This window comes from Lactuca sativa, chromosome 4, assembly GCF_002870075.4.
Source record: "Lactuca sativa cultivar Salinas chromosome 4, Lsat_Salinas_v11, whole genome shotgun sequence".
Classification (NCBI taxonomy): Eukaryota; Viridiplantae; Streptophyta; class Magnoliopsida; order Asterales; family Asteraceae; genus Lactuca; species Lactuca sativa.
Window position 1 is genome coordinate 28512367 of NC_056626.2, and position 9726 is coordinate 28522092.

Below are 9726 nucleotides of genomic sequence, written 5' to 3' on the forward strand. Positions count from 1 at the left end.
AGTACGGGTCCTCTGCTTTCAGTAGTATGGGCCCATACTACCTTCCACATCTACCTGTGCTTTCCTCAAGGATTGCTTCGACTTCACCAGGTCCCTTTACCGATACCCCTTTCCACTAACCTCATGCTAGGCTTCCCTAGGGCATTCTCCGACCTACTCTCCGCCATCAGCTGCATAGGAGCCCCTACCATTTCCCCCTAACTAACTTGCAGGTACTGTTACATATCCGCTCCTTAGTTAGTTGGAAATAGCCAGACCCCCTTAGCACAAAGCAAGCAGCATTCGTGCATCAAGTAACCAAATCAGGCATAACCTATACAAGCCATCCTACTGCTGACTAAACGGTCCTAGCATACAGCTCATACAATAGGCATATAAGGCATCCTCCTAGATCCTTAGTCCTATTCTAGCATGCAATTATCAGAATCATATATCAGGCACACAAGGGATCTTCCTAGATCCTTAGTCATATTCTAGCATGTGATACTTAATCAAAGCCATAAAGCATAACATAACATGTATGGGTATCTTGGGGAAAACTTACTTGAGCCCGGCCGGTCGCATAACACCTTGTCTTTCGTAAAATCCTTCCGTTTAGATTTTTAGAAAGCCATGAATTGCAAAAATCTTTTAGCCCCTTAGTTTGAGTCAAGACACCCCCGAGGGCGTATCTGAATCCCTCAAACCAGGGCTCTAATACCAACTTGTAACATCCCGAAATTCAAGCCCAAAAAATTCATTTTTGATTAATTAATTCATAAAACATTCATTAAAAATATTGTATAAACAAGTCATCTCAAAACCAAGTATCATATTTGAAACCCACAACCATGAACAAATGTCATATCAAAGTACAATCCCAGAGAACACCGTGCGGAAAATCATATGTGTGTGATGCCATGCTACGCCGCCGACTCCTTCCCCTTAAATGAAGAGGTACCTGAAACCAAAAACTAAAACCGTAAGCACAAAGCTTAGTGAGTTCCCCCATCATACCACATACCATACAGTGCCATCGGTATCTTTCAACCGGTAATCATCATCGGTATCTTTCAACCGGTAATTGTCATCGGTATCTTTCAACCGGTAATCATCATCGGTATCTTTCAACCGGTAATTGTCATCGGTATCTTTCAACCGGTAATCATCATCGGTATCTTTCAACCGGTAATCGTCATCAGCATCTTTCAACCGGTAACTGGGGACTATTCCACCCCTACCACTAACATACAATAACAAGATATAATCATACCGTCAGGCATATCCGGGTACTGACCTACCCCTCGGTTCTAAGTACCACAATCAGGGAAACTATCCCTATCATGTAACATATCATACATATATAACTCATAACCAAACGCATACCAGACCAAGATAAATTATCACAAAGACAATTATCTTCTAAATACTCCTCAATGGTGGGTCGGCATTGTGGCCTTAGACCCACCCCTATTGGAAGGTAACTCACCTCTTAGCTACTGAACTACGCGGGAATCCTCTGACTGCTGCCGCTGATGCTCCAGAAATCCTCCAACTATAATTCCCACAAAACACTTAGTCAGAAACTGACATCTACCTTTAGAGTAAAATGACCATTTTACCCCTTGACCAAGTCAAAGTCAAAGTCAACTTCCAGTTGACCTGACTCGCTGAGTTGGCTAGCCAACTCGCCGAATCCCTATCCTTCCATCACACCTCATACCCGTCTCTACTCGTTGAGTTAGGCGATGACTCGATGATTTTTACTTCTAAATGAACGCCGACTGAATCCATATCCGACTTGCCGAGTTGTATGAACAACTCGTCGAGTTCATCATCAACTGATACTCATGTCCTGCCCTGACTCGCTGAGTTGTATGAATAACTCGTCGAGTTACTCTTCATCCTATGAACACGTTCTGTCCTTGACTCGCCGAGTATCATGAAGATTGTCTTGGACTCGTCGAGTCCGTTCATGCACTCGCCGAGTACCATGAATTTCCAGAACACTTCGCTTAGTCCAGAACGTTGGGTCACTCCCCGGGACTCCTAAAACCCTTCCACACCAAACTGGTCTTTATGACCCTCACTTATATGGGACCAAAACCCTTGGACTCGCCGAGTCCAAGAATGGACTCGCCAAGTCGATCACATCCCTTACTAAGAACTTCGATTTCTGATGTACAACACTTAACCAAATGATAGATCTGGGCCCCTAAACTCGATCTAGCACGTAAAATTACAAACTTTACGTGCATGCATGGGACATTAGAGCTTAAAAGGCTCTAAAATGATTCTTTTGTTGCATGGGGCCTTCCTTGGTGCAAAAGCAACCTAGATCTGACTTGTGACTCTTAAAATGACATGATTCAGAAGCCCAACCCCCCAACCATGTTTGCAAACATGGTTGGCCACCAAAAATGGCTTATAAAAGCCCTAAATCACCTCAAAGAGGGATCTAACAAATGAATGAGCAAGGTTCAGACTTTATACCTTCCAAAGACTGCAAATGATGAACCAAACTCGAATCCTTCAGTCCCCTCTTGATACTTCTATGCTCTTCCTTCTTCCTTGAGATCAAAACTCACAAGAATCACTCAAAAAGCCTTAGATCTTCACAAAAACGGCTAGAATTTGCTATGAGGAGTGTTTGGGAGCATAAAGGGGGAGAGGAGGCTGCATAAGGTCGTTTAAATAGGGTGCAAACCCCTGGATTAGGGTTTTTGTCCAAACAGCGGCTACTCGCCGAGTCCGGGACCCGACTCGCCGAATCCGCAGCTTAAACCCCGCGCCTCATCCCGCTTCTACTCGGCGAGTCAGTCCTGCGACTCGCCGAGTCCAAGGCTAAAATGCAAAAATAAAAGAAGATTTAATAACAGAATAGATACCAAGAACCAGGTGCTACACTCTCTCTCTCTCTCTCTCTCTCTCTATATATATATATATATATATATATATATATATATATATATATATATATATATATATATATATATATAGAGAGAGAGAGAGAGAGAGCTAGGTTCAGGTGTTTAACCTAATTATTGTGTTATTGTATGCATAAATGTGGGCCAATCAAAATTAGATAAAAATTAAATAATTAAATATATAAATAAGGGTAATTTAGTCATTTGTTTAATAACTTCCAAAAATAATCCCTATAATCATGGTATCTCTCCAGTTTAAATCTCATTCCCCTTTTTATCTAAAAACCGATTCTGAAAACCCCAAGTTGAACAAATCGACACCTCGACCCTTTGTGGGGTTGCCCTTCGTCGTCACTTTCAAAACTCCTCGTTCCACCGATTCCGTCGTATAGAAACATCGACCCACAAAATTTACCAGAAGGCCACCACCATATTCCTGTTTTTCCGGTTGCTGAGCACCACCATCATCTTCATTGCCGATAACCACACCATCATCTTAATAGAAATTTAGTTACCATCCCTACAAAACCTTCGTTCGCGCCTATACCCTTATTTCACCGTATCCATCATCGCATCAATACCATTGGGGCTCCTTTTTCTCAATTTCATTCGATTATTGATTAGTAATAGTAGTAATATCAATGGAGGTCGTTGGCGTTGCACTCCATCAGTCTCCAAGCTTCTCTTTGAGCGGTGGCGATGCCTTTAACTCCCTGCACGTGCACTCTATTCCGAAGATGAAACCGGCCAGATCTTTCTGTCTTAAACAATCATTCAATGTGAAGTCCCTTGTTGCATCCGTGGGTTTTGATGAGTTTTCCGACAAGAGCCACCAAACACATGCTCGATTCCGAGACCCATCTCATAGCGAATCAAGATCTAACCTTTGCTTTCGAATTTGAGGTATGTTTGAAGAAATAGGACACGGAGAGGGTAAGTATGAAGAAATAATTAAGGTTAGAATTCAAAATCGGGGTTCCTTTTTCTCAATTTAATCCGATCATTGATTAATGTATGTATCGATCTATTGATTTGATTTCATGCTGCAGGTGAGGGACGTTATGAAGAACTTGAAATAATTAAGATTAGAATTCAGAATCGGGGTTCCTTTTTCTCAATTTCATTCGATCATTGATTAATGTATGTATCGATCTGTTGATTTGATTTCATGTTGCAGTTGATCTTACGCGTACACTTAAAGCTTGCAAAGAATGGATCTTTAAACTTACTGTTGGTGAAATGTGCAACAGGTAAAATTTATCTTTAATAACTTTGAATTTGTGAAAAAGAGGATGAAATATACGTTTTAGAACTTGAAAATTGGATCTTTTTTTGATAAATATTAGAAATGTGTTGTGATTATAGGAACCCAAGAACCATAAGTGCAGAAAGAATGGTTGTTGAAGCAATGAAGAAGATGGAGGCTCCTCCATCCCCTGTTCAGTTCTTGCCTGTAATCGATGAAGACAACAAGTTGATAGGTATTGTCACACTACATGGATTGGTGTCAGTTGGTCATTAAAGGATATATATATATATATATATATATATATATATATATATATATATATATATATATATATGCATTACTTCTTCATTTGTATCATGTAGCTATTGAGGAATGCCTATAATCGTATATTAATATTCTTTTGATTTATTGATTTTTTAGTACTCTTTAGAGATGTATGTGTTTCTAAGTAGATCAATCATGTTGAGGGTTACACAAAATTTCCCACCGTGGTTTTAGTTGATTTGAATGTTTTGGGTTTCATTGGTTGAACACAAATCATGGTTGTTTTGGTTGCTTATTTGACAGATGAATGCTTCAACTGAATTGAAAGTTATTTTCATGCACACCAAGTGCTCGCTAAAATGTTTCAACTGAATGGTATTTCTTCATTTATAGCATTCTATCAGAAAAGAATGTTTTTTATGATAATCATGAACATAATATAATTATTGGTAAATGAATTCCAATTCTATCAGAATGGAATCACGAATTTCAATTATGTTGGAATTGAGTATGAATATTTTCTCACTAATTTATTCATTGTATTTGTTTCTACAGAAGCTGATGCTTGAAGAACGGACCACGAAATTTGAACGACGCCTCTTAGCAACATTATTCTTTTAGAATGTATTAGTGTTTTTGTTAGATTTTGATGTTTTTTTTTCAGATTTGATTTTTTTTAGTTTTATTCTTTAAAAATAAATGTATTTCTTAGCAATTGTTACATGTATTCTATAAGAATTAATGCAATTTTTGTTTTAATTCTTCAATTGATGGTTCAAGAATTTTGTTATTCTACAAGAAATTTTGTTATTTTTGAACGTACTCAAACATATTTTGTCAGAATGTCCGAACTAAAAACCTTATAATTTGTAAAATCGGATTTTAAAAATTATTAGAATCTTTGATCCCTTAAAATATGCATATTTCCTTTATTAAATATATGTTAACTGACTAAAATACCCTTATAGTTAAATTAGATGGTATTTTTCAATTATATTTAATTAAATAATATGTATTAATCACTTTCTTAAAATAAGTAAAATGATTGGCTCACATTTATGCATACAATAACACAATAATTACTTTGAATAGAAAAACCTAAGCCTATATATATGATTTTTTTTACAATGATTTTGTTGTTATTCACTAAAATTATTATATAAGTAAATTTTTTATTTACTTAAAAATGAATCGTGAATGTGTTTAGAATTTTTTTCTTGTAAATCATCTTATTTTTTAATCTTCTAATTATTCATTTCGTTTATTCGCTAAAAAATATGTATATAGAGAGTTTTTACTTTCTATAAAAATTTTCTTTCTTATTTGATCTTGGTTTATATATATATATATATATATATATATATATATATATATATATATATATATATATATATATATATATAGGGCTATGTTATTTTGTTTTTTACATTTATTGTGTGCTAGAATGCACCAATAGGATCTTAGTAAATTAAAAAATTATTTAATTAAATAAATATAGATATTAAATTATTTCCATAATTATATGTACATTAAATGATATCCATAATTATAATTCTCTTTTTATGGAAACTAATTAAATTCGTCATTAATGTCAGCAATAACATTCTTTTAGAATGAATTCGCGTATAAGTTTTTATATATGAATTCGTATTTTGTTTCAGGAGTCACTCACTTAAAATACAATAAAGTTTCATGGAATGTGAAGAACGAAAGTGTATTCTAGTAGATTACACTCTCATTCTGCTGGAACACACTCTCATTCTTCTAGATATGAATTCATTCTCAAAGAAGATTATTGTCGATATTAATGACAAATTTAATTAGTTTCCATAAAAATGAGTTATAAATATGGATGACATTTAATATACATATAACTAATACTAAATTCTTATTGGTTCATTCAAATGTGAGAAACATTTGAACCTACCTATATATATATATATATATATATATATATATATATATATATATATATATATATATATATATATATATATATACTAGTTTATAACCCGTGGGAACCACGGTTATAAAATTAATCGAACTTTTATAGTAAAAACTAAAAATTATTAATAAGTTATTTTAAATAAATTATTAATTTAAGAGATATTTTTTATTATTTATGTGAAATTATAATCATTGATTCAAATAAATATATAAAATTAATTTTTAATATATATTAGATATTTTTTATTTGTGAATTACTAAAAACAATAATTTAAAATTTAAAATTTAAAATAGAATCACATTAATGAGGAGGTCTAATAAGTTTAAAATGGAAAACTAATAGATTGACAAGTGACAGCACATTAATTAAAATGTCTAATATGATGACACATGGCAAAAGAGCTACTCTTTTATTAGTATATATATATATATATATATATATATATATATATATATATATATATATATATATATATATATATATATATATATATACACTAGGCGAATGCCCGCGCGTTGCGCAGAAACACTTATATAGTTGAAGTCCTTACAAATATATGATTTTTTGAATATAACAATAACGTTGTTGTTAAATTTGATATAATAATTTCTATATACTATATTGATATAATATATTGATTATTTTGAATTATATGATAATATATACATTTATTATAACTTCATAATCTCAATCGTTTGAATGACTTCTATGTGCGAGTTACAAATAAATAAAATTAAATATAATATATGATTTGATGTTATTTATAGTTGTTTTTATTGTTAATTAATTTTCTAAAATTTATTTGTTTAATGTTTTAATTTCTATCATTATAATTATTTAAAACATCAAACATTGTTTTTTTTATTTATTTTAAAGCTAATAATCATTTATATAGAGTTGTTTTTAACTATTGTTATTGTAAGTTATTCTAAGCTACTTATTTAGAAACTTTTAATGATTATAAAAATATATTTAAGAAATATTTTAGTTAAATTGAAATTACAATTTACTTTTTGCTTTTATCACTACAATTTATCACTTTTAACTATTTACAAAATATTCTTTAGTATTTTTTAAATGGAACTGAAATTTATATTTGAGTTGACATTGTAATGCGCAGAAACACCTATATAGTTAAAGTCTTTACAAATATATATTTTTTAAAATATAACACTAACGTTGTTGTTAAATTTGATATAATAATTCGTATACTAATTTGATATAATATATTGACTATTTTGAATTATATGATAATATATAAATATATTATAACGTCATAATCTCAATCGTTTGAATGACTTCTACTCGCGAGTTACACATCAATAAAATTAAATATTATATATGGTTTAATATTATTTATAGTCGTTATTTTTAACTAACTTTTTAAAATATATTTGCTTAATGTTTTAATTTCTATCATTATAACTATTTAAAACATCAAACATTATTTTTTTTGATTTTAAAGGTAACAATATAATCATTTATATATAGTTATTTTTAACTATTGTTATTATAAGTTATTTTAAGCTATTTATTTGAAAATTTTTAACGATTATATAAATATATTTAGGAAATATTTTAGTTAAACTAATATTACAATTTAGTTTTTTGCATTTATCACTTTTAACTATTTACAAAATATTATTTGGTTTTTTTAGTGGAACTGAAATTTATATTTAAGTTGACACTGTAATGTTATATTTAAATTAACAATTTAAGTATTTTGTCCAAACTGTTCAAAAATTATAGTGTTAAACTGATAATGGTTTACATGTAACAACATTTTAAATCTAATAAATTAAGTATAAAATGTTAAAATTTAAAGAAATAACTTTATAAATAAAAGTAAAGATATTATTTTAAAATTGAAATTTAGTCTATTAATGATTACACTTTACGTTTGATATTTATTTAATCTTATTAACCAACTTACAATCATTATTAGAAAGACACTACAATTTATCACTTTTAACTATTTATAAAATAATCTTTGGGTTGTTTAAGTTAAATAAAATTTATATTTAAGTTGAGCCTATAATGTTATATTTTAATTAATAATGTAAGTATTTTATACAAATTGTTCAAAAATTATATCTTTAAAATGATAATGGTTTACATCCAACAATATATTTAAACTAATAAATTAAGTATAATATGTTAAAAGTTAAAAAACATAATTTTATAAGTAGAATTAAAGATATTATTTTAATATTGAAATTTAGTTTATATATTAATACACTTTAGATTTGATATTTATTTAACCTAATTACCAAATTATAATTATTATTATAAAGAAATTGAAAAGTAATGAGAGTTTCAAATAAATATGGTGAAAGGAAAAAAGAATGAGGGTTTCAAATGCATGAAATTTAAGAAAAAATGCTAGCTTTATAAGTATATATATATATATATATATATATATATATATATATATATATATATATATATATATATATAACGATAAAATTAATATTATTAAATTAAAATGGACTATTTATAAATAAAACGCTATTCCACTTATTATTAGGTTAATCTTCCTACAACAACCAAAAAAAAAGTTACTATTCCAATAACGAAAGAGTTTTTAAAATGCTCTAGCATCCCACATTTTATTTATTCCGGAATAAATACTATATACTGTTTTGGGGTACTTTTTCGTACTATTGTTTTTTTTTGACGGAGTGGAACATGTCCTTGTAAAAACTTTTAATATTTAATTAATTTTAATAGTTAAATAATACATACACGTTAAGAAAACATATTATAAGTTGTTTCGTACAAAAAGTTATAAAGTTATAATGACATTTTAAGTAAAGTTTTCAAAATATAAAAAACTTTTCTAATATTTGATAAATTTTTTGAAGAAAAAGAAAACCTAAAAAAATCCAACAAAGAGTTAGACCACAAAGATAGAAAGTGTTTAAGAAGATGAATAATTTTCGTATACAATCAAGCACATCCAATGGGTGAGGTTGAATAAGGCCCACGTCGTCACGGTCAGAAAATTAATCCGTCGCAGTTCTTTAACTAATCAACGTTATTATTTTATTAATTTGTTACTGTCCATCCCTAATATCTCGCTATATGTTGGAATCCAAAACTTTTAAGAGCATTTACAACCCATTATTATTTTCCATTTTTTTTATCATTTTTTTTTTCATTTTTCTCGAACCCTGTATCATTATTTGGATTTTGGAGGATATGAATACTATTACACTAAATATGGTATTATATTATTCGTTTTTTTCAAAATTGAGTGAACTTTGCATTATCGGTTTTGTTCATTTTGTTTATATATTTATATATTTCTAGTTTATTTTTATCTACTAATCATAATTTAAATGTAATAAATTTAATAC